Here is a 15931-nt window from a genome sequence, read left to right as displayed (position 1 = left end):
GGTGGGAGTCAATATTTTATTCAGCATGAACTGAATTCAGGAGTTTGACTGCCTGAGTTCAACAAGGCATTGGTTTAATAAAATAAATTCTGTATTAATATTTAGGTTGTCTCTAGTGTTTCACCATTATAAACCATTCTTCAGTAATTTTTTTGTATGTACCATGTGCTGTTTTTAACTTTTTCTTCTTAATGTTTTTCTGATAATCTAAGTGCTAGACCAAGATAATGGGAACATTTTTCTGTTTTCACCTATAAAGAAATTGTATATGTTTTACTTATCAATGTATAGGGAATTATAATCAGTATAATAACTGATTGAATTTTACTTTGTGTCTGGCACCGTTCTAGCTTCAAATTTATGTTTATTATGTATAGTTGACCCTTGAACAACATGGGTTTGAACTGAATGAGTCCACTTATATGTGGATTTTTTTCAAAAAATCTGTAAATGTATTTTACTATTTTCTTAATAATATTGTATTTTCTCTAGCATACTTTATTATAAGACTACGGCATATAAAACAGAAACAAAATATGTGTTAATCAGCTTTTTATGTTTTGAGAATTTAAAGTTACATGTGGATTTATGACTGCGCAGTGATTGGTCCCCTGCGTTGTTTCAGAGTCAACTATAGTTGAAAGGATTGAAACAAAATCTCTGGTTCACATTTCCCTCAAGTAAGTAAAAACTGGTTCATTTATGTCCAATTATAATTCTTTTTTTTATTTTTCTTACCCAAACTGCTATCTAGAAGGGCACAACAGAAGTCAGTCATCATAGGCGGATGTAATGGTATAAAGGTACAGTAGCTGAAAGGGGCCACTAAGGATGTAATGGTATAAAGGTACAGTAGCTGAAAGGGGCCACTAAGAAAGATCAGTTAGCAAAGACTGTCACTTTAAGTCATGTAATAGTAATTTTTCAATAATATTCATCTATTCACATATTTGTCCATCAGTCTATATCCAAATTTCCATTCCTCTTCCATCTGCCTATCTTCTATCCATTTGTCCATTAGCTGTTTTCATATGTCCTCCATTTTTCTGGGTATCCATTAATTTATCTATCCTTTTCTATTTATCATTTGATTCCTTCTCATGAGCCAAGTATTGTACATAGATAATGAGGATACAAGGATAAATGAGCTTTAATTTCTGACCACAAAAACCATATAAAGTATTCACAACAAATTGCTAGTAGTGATTGTCTACAGGAAGGAAATTTGGGTTGAGAGACAGACTTTAAAAAAAATTGCATACTCTTGTATTATTTGAAAAATATGTTTTACTACATTTCTATTACCTATTTTAAAAATGAAATGTTAAAAAATGATAAAATGTTTAAAAAGTAAAATATGTATAACTTTGGTTATTGGAAAAAAGCAAATGTCTTTTTAAAACAGCTTTTATTTTCTTACAAAAATCAGTGTGTTAAAAAAACAGTATGTGTTCATTAAAGAAAAGTTAGGAATTGGAGAGACAGAGAAGAAAACGTAAATGACTTGTAATAAGATCACTCAGAGATAGGTATTGATAATATTTTGACATATTTTCTCATGGTGTTTTCTTTTTTCTTTCTAGTTTTACTGAGACATAATTTACATGCATCACTGTATAAATTTAAGGTGTACAGCATGATGGTTTGCTTTACACACACTGTGAAATGATCACAGTAGGTTTAGTTAACATCCATTAGCTCATATAGGTACAATAAAAAGTAAAGAAAAATTCTTTTGATGAGAACTCTTAGGGTCTACTCTCTTAACCACTTCCCTAGTATTGTACAGCAGGGATAACTGTAGTCATCACATTGTACATTATATTCCTAGTACTTATTTACCTTGTAACTGGAAGTTTGTGCCTTTTAACCATCTTCTTCCAATTCCCTCAGCCCTTCTCTTGGTGTTTTCAATAGATTATTTATGCATAATAATGCAAATATTGTAATGTAAAAAATAAATTTGACATAATGTTCACTATTTTAAAGTATACAATTCAGTGAATTTTTGTACATTCATAATGTTGTGCAGCCACCACTACTTAGTTCAGTACATTTTCATCACCCCAAAAGGAAACTCCATACTTCTTAAGCAATCACTCCCCAGTTTTCCCTCCTCCTGAGTCCTGGCAGCCACTATCTACTTTCCGCTATGGACTTGCCTGTTGTGGATATTTCGTATAAATAGAATCATGTCCTTTGTGGCCTTTTGTGGCTGGCTTCTTTCACTTAGCATAATGTTTTCAAGGTTCATCCATATTGTGTGTATCAATACTTTACCGCTTTTTATGGCTGAATAATGTACTATTGTATGGTTTCGCCACATTTTATTTATTCATTCATCCGTTGATGGAAATTTGGATTGTTTCTACTTTTTGACTATTGTGAATAATGCTGCTATGAACATTTGTGGACAAGTGTTTGTTTGAACATTATGTTTTCAGTTCTGGAGTGGAATTGCTGGGTCATAGTGGTAATTCTATGTTTAACTTTTTGAGGAACTGCCACATATTTTCCACAGTGGCTACACCATTTAACATTCCCACCTGTAATGTATGAGGGTGCCAGTTTTTCCACATCCTCATGAGCACTTGTTATTTTCTGTTTTGTTTTTTTTTAAAATTTTTTTATTATAGCCATTTTAGTCAGTGTGAAGTGGTTATCTCATTGTGGTTTTCCCACCTGCTTTTGAGATATAATTGATATATTGTATTAGTTTAAGGCATAAAACATAATGACTTTATGTATATATTGTGAAATGATTACCAAAATATGTTTAGTTATCATTGGTCACCTCATGGTTATAATTTTTTTTCTTGTGATGAGAACTTTTAAGATTTACTCTTTTAGCAACTTTTAAATATACAGAACAGTATTGTTAACTATAGTCACCATGCTGTACATTACATTCCCAGAACTTATTTATCTTATAACTGGAAATTTATACCTTTTGACTACCTTTTGCCATTTTCCCTTCCTCCCCCTCCCACCTTATATCTACCAGTCTGTTTTCTGTTTCTATGAATTGTTTTTTTAAGATTACACATATAAATGAGAGCATACAGTTTTGGTCTTTTTCTGACTTATTCCACTTAGCGTAATGCCCTTAAGGTCCACCCATGTTATTGCAAATGGCAAGATTGCCTTCTTCTTCTCTTTTTTTTTAATGGCTGAATAATATTCTATTGTACATACACGCCACATTTTCTTTATTCACCAAAGGACACTTAGGTTGTTTCTATGTCTTGGCTGTTGTAAATAATGCTGCACTGAACAGGGGGGTGCAAATATCTCTTTGAGATAGTGATTTCACTTGTTTTGGATACCTAGAAGTAGAATTGCTGGATCATGCAGTAGTTCTATTTTTAACTTTTAAAGAACCTCTGTACTGGAATTACTAGTATCTTTTTTGATTTGGAGGTTCCATGAACAAATTGCTAATCACTGTGATTGAGTTTGGGATCTTCTGATTTAAGATTTGATGAATGTTTACCCATATTAAATTTCCTTTGAAAACTTGATTTTTAAATGGATGTTTGTATTCTATCATATATGGCTATATAATGCTTTAGTTAACCTTTTCTAATTTTTGAACATTTAAGTCCTAAGTATTTTGATAATATAAATAACACTAATAGGTTTTCTTCTATGTAAATCTTGGTGCATATATCTGATACTTTCCTTACAATAGAGACTTATAAATAAATTTACTGCGACAAAGGGTATTAGTTGTTTTAAGACTCTTAATATATATTTTCTAATTGCTTTTTATATATAGTTTCATTCACCTCACCACCACTAAATATATATATGTGTCCCTCTTATGTCAATCTTAGTAGCTTTGAATGTTCTTTGTCATAATTTGATAGGTGAAATGGTTTCTGTCCTAGTGGGATAGGAGTTAGAGCTGTTTTCTCTGTACTTTTTCTGAAGCTGAAATAAGGGTCTGGCCAGCTTTACAATTCACATCTCTCTTTATCTCCTTAGGGATTGTAGCTTATAGCTGAGATACCTCTCCTTCCACTGTCTCACCAACGTTTACCCAGTTTATAGTTGGTAAATATTTTTGGCTTATTAGAAAGCAGCATTTTTTTCCCTTGGAAAACTATCTATGTAACCTTGGTATCCACATTGTTCCTACTTTTGTATTGAAGATAGGTTCAGAAATATAATTCGTTAGTATGCAAATTGCCAGGAAGTTTTTTAGTTATTTTAATTTCATATTCTAATTTTTATTAAAATAAAGTGTGATTTTCTTCAAAGATTCATATCATATCATTCTAATGAATAGTAGAAAGAATAAAGTTTAATGTTGTGTTTTAGATGTAGACATTATTAAAAGCATTAAAAAAAATTCAAACTACTGGAGAAGGGAGAGAGCAGATCTAGTTATCCTTTAAACCCTGGCAAAAACACATGCTAAGGTGTTTCTTTGTCATTTTGACTTTACATAACAGAGAAACTAATCAATAATGGCTTAAACAAGTAAGAGGTTTATTTTTCTCTTGTATCAAGAGTCCAGGGGTGCACTGGGCTAGTGCAGCTGCTCAAGGATATTATGAAAGATGTACCTCCTTCCTTCTGTTCTGTGGTTTTTGTATACATTGTTCCCAAATGATTGTTGCACCTCCAGGCATTGCTTCCACATTCTAGGTAGGAAGCAGGGGAAGAGACAGTGGTTGAAAGGCAAAAGGGGCTGTGCCAACCAAAAGGTAAGCAAGTGACTTCTTTGAGTAGAGGAAGGAAAAGAAAGCAGATTACAAATGGCTTTAGGAAACCAGTTTTAATAGTAATCTATGCCATACTGGAACAAAGAGTTTAATTCGAGGTGGTGAAGAAGAAAGAAATCTTTGAGTTGACTTTAAGGTGTTAACAAAATTTCAACTGAGTAAATTTTAAAGATCTTATTGTTTTATTCAATGAATAATGAATCAGTCAGCATCTAGTGTAGCAGACAGAAAGGACTCTGAAGAGCTGTACAAAATGACAAACTTTTATAAGCAGAAGAGAACAGGAACAAGGAAGTAATACTAGAGAAAAAAGTAGATTGGTTATGGCAAAGTCACTTTCCTTTAGGGTGTGGCAGGAGGAGTCTGTCAGGCAGATTACCCAACTAGTGCTGATTGGGCAATTCCTGATTGATTTTATGATTCTGTTTCTGGAAGAGCTGAAACTAAGTTAAGTCTCTGTTTGGTGATGTGGGTTTTAGCATAAGGGACTTTGTTTTTGGGACTGTCATCTTGTTTTTAAGAAAGCTTAGCTATCACCCAAGTGCTTAGTGATAAATACAGCTTAAGGACTATCACTGTTTCCTACACTATGTAAAGACTTTTCATAATTAACCAAACAAATTTTGTAGACTTTAAAGACTTTAAAGTATAAATATAAAGGTTTAAAAATTTAGATGGATAAAGATGGGCTTTTAAGGAAAGCCCCATGACATTATGGGAGTCCTTATGTTTTTATATAAATGATAGGAAAACAACAGTAATTTGGTACTTATAAGAGAACAGAGTTTAGTCATATTAAATTTTACATGTCACTTTTACTCTAGGCCAGCTAACTAAGCTTCTTTTTCAGTTTATTGAGGTTGTAAATTCAGTACTTTTATTAGATAGATATTTTCTATCACAAAGGCATCTGAATAAAAAGGACTTTTGAGTCTAAATGATTTAAACAAATCTTATTTCTTCTTAAAGAAATACTTGAACTGCTGATTCTCTGTGCGTGTGCATGTGTGTGTGTCTAAAGCACAGCTGTAAGGATGGTGTAAGGAAACCTTGGAGTAGGCAACCCTTATTTTAGATCTGGGCCAATACTCTCTAGCTGTGGGGTTTTGATAAAGTATTATATCTGAACCTCATTTCCCCACGTGTAAAATTTGTAGGATGATGTTACTATCTAATATGGTTGTTGTGAGGAGTAATTAAGTCAATGTATAAAAGTCCCCAGCAAAGTATTGATTCATTTATTCTTTGGGTATATAAGGGGGTTTCCATGATAAATTTCCCTAAAGATTAAATTAGCAAGTAAAAAAAGTAGGTATTAAGTAAAAATTACAGCACCTTAGTTTTGAGAACGAGGATTAACTTTGTTAGATTCAGTAGGAAGATAGAATTTTTTTCCCATCTATAATTGTTATAAAAAACTTCGTTGTATTAGAAAGGAAAAATAGGTTCTATGATGGGCTATCTTTAAACCTTCAAAATAAAAGATGAAAGAGGAGAACCTTATTTTTTCTTAAAAGTTTTTTCATATTATAAATAGAATGTGTTTAAGAAAATTAGAAAATAAAGGTAGGTGATGGATGTGTTAACTAACCTTATTGTGGTAATCATTTTACAATATATACATAAATCGTGTGTATCTTAAACTTATGCAATGTTATATGTCAAAACAGGAAAATAAGATAAGCAAAAAGAAGTAAAAGAATTCGTAGATGAACACTATGAATGGTGTGGCATATCTTTTCTACATGTTTTTCTGGGCAAGTTATATGCCTTTTTCTCAAGAATGTAATCATATTCTATATGACTTTTGGTAACATACATTTTCTGTTTAGCTATATAATGGATATTTTTCCATTTCATTAAATGTTCTTATCAAGCAGATGTTTTCTTTTAAAGAAAATTTATACCATTCACACATATAACCCTTTCATCAATAATATTAATTATAATGCAGATATTCTTGAGAGTATGGGTAAAAGTTTGTTTTCTGATTTTCTTTCCCCAAAAGATCTGTTTTATATATTTAGTGACTATATTCCACTGTATAGATGTACCATTTTTTGTTTAACCAGTTACTCTGTTGATTGATACTTGTTTATAACTTTTTATTATTACAAACAGCACTGTCATCAAAAGATACTTAGTTAAAACTGTTTTTCTGAGAGAGAGAACTTTCTGATGTGAAAAATGTAAAACAAAAAGGAAAGAAATGAAAATGAAGATCACAATTAGGAAACTTGCCAAGTGAATTTGTGTTTCCTAATATTACTATATGGATCTGTTTAAAGTAGGAGTTTTAAGAAACTATATAATCATAAACTTAAAAATCTCTTCCTGGATGTACTTATTGGTAGTGATAAAAACACAGCATAAGCTTTTAGAACTTCATGGAATCTTATATCTTGTTCAAATCCCTTGCCTTAAGTCCAGAAATATTAAATACCTCCTTTAAGATCACATAGTGTGCTTCAGTGTCTGAAATATTGGTGTAGTTTTACCCCAACATTCTTATCTGTAACAAGATGTCTAATATAAAGGCAACAAAATCGGTTTACCTATGGAGCATTCATGATAATCTTTAATGAAGAGACTGATAAAGGCAAATTAATTATCAATTGTCAGGATGCACTTTTAAAGATATTAAGTTAGTGCATTTTCATCAGTGAACTATTTAGGTTCATCTTGGCAGAGACTTTTTAAAAAATTGGACAATTCAGTGGTTTTAGTCTATTCACAGAGTTGTATAATCATTATCACTATCTGATTTTAGAACATTTTGTCACCCCCAAAAGAAACCCATTAGCAGTCACTCCCCATTTCTCCATTCTTCTAGCTCTTGGCAACCACTAATCTACTTTCTGTCTCTACAGATTTGTCTATTCTGGATACTTCATATAATGAAATCCTACGATGTGTGGTTTGTGTCTGATTTCTTTCACTTAGCGTATTTTCAAAGTTCATCCATGTTGTAGAATGTGTGAGTACATCATCCCTTTAAATGGCTGAAGAATAAATACTCCATTGTATGGATATAGCACATTTTGTTTATTCATCAGTTGATGGGCATTTGGGTTGTTTATATTTTTTGTGAATAATGCTGCTATGAACATTTATATAGAAATTTTACTTGGCCATATATTTTAAATTGTCTTAAGCATTTATATACCTAAGGATGGAATTACTAGGTTATATGTTAGTTAGCTCTGTATTTAACTATTTGAGGAACTACCAGACTGTTTTCCAAAACAGCTGCACCATATTACATTTCTGCATGTAATCTTTGAAGGTTCTAGTTCTTTACACCCTTGCTAACATTTGGTATTGTCTGTCTTTTTGATGTTAACCATCCTAAATGAAGTGGTATCTTATTGTTTTGATTTATTTTCGTAATAACTAATGGTGTTAAGCATCTTTTCATCTTTCTTTTTTTGGCCATTTGTGTATATACTTTGGAGAAATGTCTATTCAAATCCTTTGCCCATATTTCATTGGGTTGTCTTTTTGTTTATTGTTGTTGAGTTGTAATAGTTTTTTTGTTTGTTTGTTTGTTTTGGTAAGAGTTCTTTCTATATTCTGGAGAGTAGGCCCTTATCTGATGTATGTTTTGCAAATATTTTTTCTCATTTGATGGATTGCATTTTCACTTTCTTGATGGTGTCCTTTGAAGTACAAAGTTTTTAATTTTAATGCTGTCCAATTTATGTCTTTTGTTGCTTGTGCTAGGGAACCACTGCTTGATGTAAGGTCGCAATGAACTCCTTTGATTTCTTCTTAGAGTGTCATAGTTTTAGCTCTTACATTTAGGTCTGGTAGTGTTTTTTAAATTTTTATTTATTTATTTTTCTTTTTTTTTTAAGTGAAAAAACATGTGATAAGATTCCAGCCTTAAGGATTTATAGCTTATTTGGCTTAAATATATATGCAGTGAAAAGATAACTAGCAATACCATTGACTCCTTTATTTGATATTTGCTGAATAATCCTATGTAGGTATTAAGAATGTAAGGATAAAAGACATAGTTCCTTTTCTTATATATAGAGAATCAAATAGATTACAATACAAGGGTATAATTCCATTATACAGGTATGCACAGAATGCTGTGAAGGTAACTAGGAAGTTCACTGAACTGACCCAGGGGTGTGCGGGTGATTTGGAAAGCTTCCAAGAGGAGGAAAAGCCTATGATGCTGAGTTTTGAAGGCTGAAGAATGAGCCAGAGAAGTGGTTTTTAGTTTAGTAATATGAGTAAATATACAGTATGGAGGTGAAAGAAATAATAAACGCAGATCTGGAAGAAATTTCTGTTCTTGTTTGGGCCAGATAACTCTATGAGTATAAAAAGTTTTTTTATACCATGGGAAGGCCTGAAAGCAGAAATCTGTAAAATGGGGATGGTGTCATTTCCTTATGAATTGTAAGGAATAAAGGAGAGATGATGCTTTTATACTGTAAATAATGTGTTAATTCTATTGCCATTAATTTGTTAATATGAAATTTTAATGGGCTTCTGTCTTAAAAAGTTATTCCTTTTGCACTAAAAAATGCATAATAACTTTGTAGTGTATCAGTATTAGGATTGCTTCCAAGCTCTCTATTTCAATGATCTGTTTATGTATTCATCTGTATTCTTGAGAAATCAAAAGATTCATGTATAAAATTGTATATATTTCCAACTTTTGATTATAAAAATTTCAAACGTACAAAAAAGTCTACAGACATAGTCATAGCCCTATGATCACCTGTATATCCACTGTCTAGATCAGAAGTTCGCAAATTTTTTTTTTTTTTTTGGTAAAGGGCCAGATATTTTCCGTGTTTCTGTTAAAGATCAGAAAATATTTTAGATTTTAGAGGTCATGTGGTCTCTGTCACAACTACTCATAATTCTGTAGTTGTAGTGAGAAAGCAGCCATAGAGAACAGGTAAATGAATGGACATGACAGTGTTCCAATAAAAGTATGTTTACAAAAACACGTGCAGTTGGATTTGTCCTGGGCAGCAGTTTGCCAGCCCTGGATCCAGATTAAACAGTTAACAGATTGCTATATTTGCTTTTTCTGTAAATGTGTTTGTATATACAGATATGTTTTTCTGAACCACTTGAAAGTAAGTTGCAATCGTCATGGCACTATACCCTTTAATATTTCAGTATATATCTCCTAAAAATAAACACATTCTCTTGCATAACCATAATACCATTGTTATAGCTAAGAACATTATAATTTTGTTCTTTTTAATGGAACCAAGATTTTATAACATACAGAAAGTATGAAAATCCAGAGATTTGCTTCTTAACCATTATAACCTGTTGAACTATCTTTATCCCCACCTTTCTTTTCTTATCTTTTTCTTGATTTATTTCTTTAGGTAGAAATCTGTATTGGGTGACACTGCTGATTTCATTTGACCCAATTACACTATCAAATGATGAAATTTTGAATTTTTTCATGTGTTTGGTTTGTATTTTTAAAAACCTGGGTTATGTTTCTGTATTTTATATGTTGTGAAGGAATTATGTGTAATTTATAATCAAAAGGAGATCTCATTAAGTTACATTTAGTCTATAATTTATATTGGATTATTCTCGGTACATAGTAGAAGGAATTGAAGGAAGGTAGGGCCAATTATGTGCTTATAAAAAGTGGCCAACTTTGATTTTCATGCTAAAAGAAGCAGAGAAAGTAATATAGATGTTCCTACTATTTTCTAAATGAACTTTATTGTGCTTTTACTTGATCAGAATATTTATAACACTTAAGATAAAGCTACTCCACTCTGTGAAAAGTTGTGTTGCAAATTTATCCAGTCCTTTCCCTTTTTCTGGATATAGTTATTCACTCTCCATTCCCCTATCCTAATTTAGCATTCCTCAGTGTGCCTCCTCCCATATCATCTCTTAGTGTATGGATGCAAAGCATCATCTTACTTTATCTTTTTAAAAACATCAGTTTCCTTATTAGAAGGGAAAAGTTCATTGTATAACTGTGGGACTGTAGGAATAGTGTGCTACAAGATGAGGTATATTCTTTATTTTTAGTTTAATGACTTAACTATTGATGGGAGGCAGGCTGATTCTTAGAACAGACTCAAGATTATTATTACATCTCTGTATTCAACACAGGGGAAGCAATACGTATAATTATGATATAAAGAAAATAGAACAGCAAGCAATTCAGGATGGCTAGAGAAAGTACTTGGAATGAAGGTTGGGAATACATTTGAGAAAGACAGAGCATGGTCATTGTGTGATTGGCTAAAGAATTTGGCCTTTAACCTGATGGAGAAGTGGAGTAATAGATTCCAAATGGAATAGATTCTAATAATTCGCAAAATAGTAAACATTTTTTTCTGATTATAAAAGGAACACAAACTTGTAAAATGCAAGTAATACAAAAATGTAGGCATTCACTAGAAATAACCCCTGCTAACAGTTCGGTGTGTATCCTTACAGTGGGGAATTTCATAATCAATTTTCATTGGTGTGGATGGTGGAGAGTACACGGAGATCAGAATGGGAGTAGGAAGGCTGTTAGGTCCAGGTGAGGAATAATGAGGTGCTGTTTCTTAGAGGCAGCTGCGGGAGTAGTAAAGGAGGAAGGCTGAGGGTAAATTCCAAGGGATATATAGGAGATAGATAGGATTTAGTGGCCAGTTGGATGAGTGGGGTAAAGGACATCCCAGAGAAATGGGTAGGATGGTAGTTGAGTTGTTTTCCCAGAGCCTGGGAACAAATGTGGGGTCATTTGAGGTGGCATAAAAAGGAAAAATAGTTTACCAACTGCATAATTCCAGAGTGGAAAGTGTGTCCTTTATTCTTATTTTCTTTCAGTCATATTTAGAAGGAGAGGGTAAAAGTAATTTAATTCTGTTTTTACAGATAAGAGCTATTATGTCATGCCCTTCTCTCTTACTAATTATGTTTCTCCCTTGAATTAGTTAAAGATAGCAGGTTCCTTTAAGAAGCTGCTTCTGATTTGTAACTGTAGCATCAGCTTTTACAGTTCATAAAGTTCTTGTTGGAGTCTTGAAGTTTTTATCCTGAAAAATTGAGATTGGATTGGGATGAGGAAGGCACTTGGGTGAGTTGGTGGCAGAGGTTCTTTGACTCCGAATTAAGAACTGATTGGGTCTCTGAGAAGGATCTTGCTTTCACCAGGTTCTGCTGTGTTTTTCACCATTGGGAACAGGGCTGTAGAATTCATAGCATGAAACCTCTGCTGTCTGTTACCTTCACAATAAGGCAGACCACATTGGCATAGATTGAGTTCTGGGACACAGAGAAGGATCTCCAGTATCCAGGTAACTAAAAGATGATGGGTTGCTTAATGGCTTGCAGTTGTGGGACTAAGACATTGATTCCTGGGAAGAGAAAGACTTGGGTCACTAATGCCAACAACCTCTTGCTTTCAAATAGGATTAAATATGAACTTTCATACAGATACATATTTCTGTATTTTGAAATATTCCCATAGAAAGAAATTTCACTCTTTTTTGATTGTTGTTCTTTGCATTGAATAGTCCTCACTGTTGGGACATTATTTATTCTAGCCAACTGAAATGTCTTGTGCCTTCATTGCAGGGCACTACTTGTTTAATTTGATGTTATATCCTTTAATAGACCTCTTATAAAGAGTTGCCTGAATGTACATGCACTGTCATAGTAATACATTTCTTTTGAGTTTTGAGAAAATCTGGATAAGGATTATTCAACCATAATAGCCATAATATTAAGTTAATTTTTCCCTTGGAGTTCCTTTGTTGTTTACAGACTATTATTATTATTATTACTAAAATTTTAATGGATATAGTTATCTGAAATAATTCCAGATATTATATGGTGAGAAATAGGCTTTTTTTTAGGGTCACTGATTGGGATTGTATAACAGATACATAGAATTTAGTAAAAATGTTGTCCCTTACAATTTTTTCTGTTTATACTGGAGGGAATTAAAGAAGATTGTAATGAGAAAGATATATTCTGAATTTTTAGTGCTAGTTTTTATTTATGCCTTATAGCTTATTTCAGAAAGCTTGAATTTTGATTCTATTACACTCTGTAAAGTCAGTTTTTTTCTTATTTAAAAAATGGCTTCCTTACACTCAGCCAAAATGTTGTAAATAGAGATGAAGCATATGGAAGCTTAGTTAATTGGTGAGTTATTTATTATTAACTTTCTCTTGGCCCCTATATTTTATGTTTATATCTAAGAACTAAAGAACTAATGTGAAATGGACAACAGTTGCTAGAAGCAGACTTTTTTTTTCTTTTTTTAGAGGCAGACATTTTTGAGCTCAGATTCTAGCTGTTTTACTTTCATAAATTATGTACTTCTTAGCCTTTAAGTAATTTTAAGAACTATTTCATAGAACTTTTATGAGGTTTAATTGAAATAATGTATGTAAAGAATCTGGTACAGTGTTACATAGTAGATACTAAGAGACGCTTGCTCCTTCTATCTTACCTAACAACAAACTTGAGCTCATAAAAAAATGAAAAATTAAAATCTATCTTTTTCTTAAAAGTTTCATTTTTCCTTTAAAAATTAAATAATATATATGCCATCTCCTCTGAGCTTTCTTATATCCTAGTGATGTGGCTAGATATACTACCTTGGGACTTTTTCAAAGTGTTCATCATTCTGTATTTTAACTGCCTAGTACAATGCTTGGCACAAAAATGATCCTCAGTAAATATTTGTTGTAGAGAGGTCTTGTAAAGAGAGAAAATGTTCTCTGTTACTTTCTTCTCTTAAACACCTCAGTAGTTGTACTGACAAAAAGTTTTTTAAAATCCACTCAGGATACTTGATTTGTTTTATTTATTTATTTATTTATTTATTTATTTATTTATTTATTTATTTATTTATTTAAATTGTTTTAGGTGAGGCAACCCTTTGTTGACCTCACAGATTGCAAGGACCTTGTCAGTTTACAATCCCTTATTTTTTTATTTTTTACATCTACAGCACCTGGTCTTCCTAGGTGGTCTCCCATCCAAGTACTAACCAGGCCCGACCCTGCTTAGCTTCCGAGATCAGATGGGATTGGGCTTGTTCAGGGTAGCATGGCCATAGACTGATTTGTTTTAGAAGAGAAATATTTTATAGTTAAGGAAATTAAGTATTACTAACTGCCTTGAAATCCTAATGTCTCCTGATATATTGCTTGATACTAGAATTTTTGCATTTTGAAATGAACGCTACAGTGTGTTTTTAAGTGTTTGAGAATATGAAAGTTTTGAAGTGCTTAAGGATGACTATTTCTATGAACTTCATTAATTCATCCAACATTTATTGAGTTCTTCTATGTACTCTAGACTCTGTGCTAAGGGCCATGGAGAGCCAAAGAATTACTGATGTCTCTGTCCTCAGAGACCTTCAATTTAGTGGCAAAGGCAGACAAGAAAAGCAAAATTAGATTATTATTGAAATGTACTATAGTATCTGGATAGAATAGGAGACATACAGGAAGATTGTCTGTTCATATTTGGTGCATGAATATGTTTATGCCTGTATATTTGGTGGGTGCCAAAGGAAAGATTTTGGAGGAGCTGAGACTTGAAGTAGAGTTGGAAAGGTTCAGGAGAAGAACATTCCAAGCAGCTTGGGCAAAGGCAGGATGGTGTGAGAAGACTACAAGTGGCTCTTCCCCCCACTGCCCACTAGGAGAGAAGTATTAATATACCTTTCATAGTAAATGATACAACAATACACTCAAATCTTTGGTACTTTGGCAATTTGGATGACACTGTTTATAAAATTGACCTAATGCCATAGATAGACCATCGTATCTTGAGTGCAGAATACATATTCTCTTTCTTTTATTTTTTTTTTTTTATGCCTACAGCACCTGGTCTTCTTAGGTGGTCTCCCATCCAAGTACTAACCAGGCCCCACCTTGCTTAGCTTCCGAGATCAGACGAGATCGGGCATGTTCAGGGTGGCATGGCCGTAGACATATTCTTTTTTTTTTAAACATTCATCATCGTACATAGTTACAGATTTTTTTTTTTCTTGTGAGAACTTTTAAGAACTTTTAAGAAAGTCTTAGCAACTTTCAAATATGCAATGCCGTTTTATTAGCTGTAGTCACTGTCCTTCAAGTGTTTACAATTGGAGCGTAGGGCTAAGGTAAGGCTGTAGAAAGAAGCAGAGGTTAAAAAAATTATGGAAGGGCCTATGTGCCAAGGTAAGGATTTTGGCAATTATGACTTGCATTTTGACATTGATAGGAGTTTTTAAAAATATATAGCTTGCTTTTTCCTACTAACACTATGCCTTAAAAAGGGATTAAAAATGGTTTTTCTGGAAGATGAAATAATGATTTTATTTTTTTTCTTTATGCTTCCCTTTTTAGATTTTGTACACTTAGCACATATTTTTAAAAATGTGTGATAAAATACACATAATAAAATTTACTATCTTAATAATTTTGTTTACAGTGCAGTGGCATTAAGTACTTTTATATTTTTTTGTGCTACCATCACTACCATCTATCCACAGAACTCTTTTCATCTTGTAAAATTGAAACTCTACTTATGAATGATTACTTCCCATTTCTCTCCTTCCTCCAGCCTCTGTCAACCATAATCCTACTTTCTATCTCTATGAATTTGACTACTCTATGTACCGAGTATAAGTAGGATCATATAGTATTTGTCATTTTGTGACTGTCTTATTTCATCTAGCATAATATCCTCAAGGTTAATCTATGTTGTAGTACGTGTCAGAATGTCCTTCGTCTTTTAAGGTTTCAAATAATATTCCATTGTATGTATATACCACATTTTGTTTATCTTTTCATCTTTCAGTTAAGACTTGGTGGCCTCCACCTTTGGCTGTATGAATAATGCTGCTATGAACATGGTGTATAAATATCTCTTTTGAGAATCCCCGATTTCAACTCTTTTGTCTATATACCCACAAGTGGCATTATTGGATAATATAGTAGTTCCATTTTAATTTTTTGAGAACTGCCACACTTTTTTGTAGCAACTGTACCATTTTACATTCTCACCAACAGTACATCGGGGTTTCACTTTCTCCATAGCCTCGTCAACACTTATTATATTCTTCCCCCCTTTTTTTTAAAGATATTGATAGTAGCCATCCTAATGGGTGTGTGGTAGTATCTCATTGTGTTCATTTTTTTTTTTTAAGTTTATAAAATGTTTAAAGGTGAGCTATATAATCACATGGCAGC

General features: G+C 32.6%; 1 protein-coding gene and 2 non-coding genes across 6 annotated transcripts in view; 1 reads left to right on the top strand and 2 right to left on the bottom strand.

The window, feature by feature from the left end:
- Nucleotides 1-15931, top strand: part of CDK19 (cyclin dependent kinase 19) — a 124425-nt gene that overhangs the window by 9303 nt on the left and 99191 nt on the right. The window lies entirely within an intron of this gene.
- Nucleotides 13687-13805, bottom strand: LOC120609974 (5S ribosomal RNA). Its single transcript, XR_005654860.1, has one exon. It is a non-coding gene; the product is annotated as a 5S ribosomal RNA (ribosomal RNA).
- On the bottom strand, nucleotides 14567-14685 carry LOC120610630 (5S ribosomal RNA). Its single transcript, XR_005654966.1, has one exon. It is a non-coding gene; the product is annotated as a 5S ribosomal RNA (ribosomal RNA).

The sequence above is a fragment of the Pteropus medius genome, unplaced genomic scaffold (genome assembly GCF_902729225.1).
Source record: "Pteropus medius unplaced genomic scaffold, Ma_sr-lr_union100, whole genome shotgun sequence".
NCBI lineage: Eukaryota > Metazoa > Chordata > Mammalia > Chiroptera > Pteropodidae > Pteropus > Pteropus medius.
Note: the sequence above shows the minus strand (reverse complement) of the source record. Positions and strands in the feature narration are given on the sequence as shown.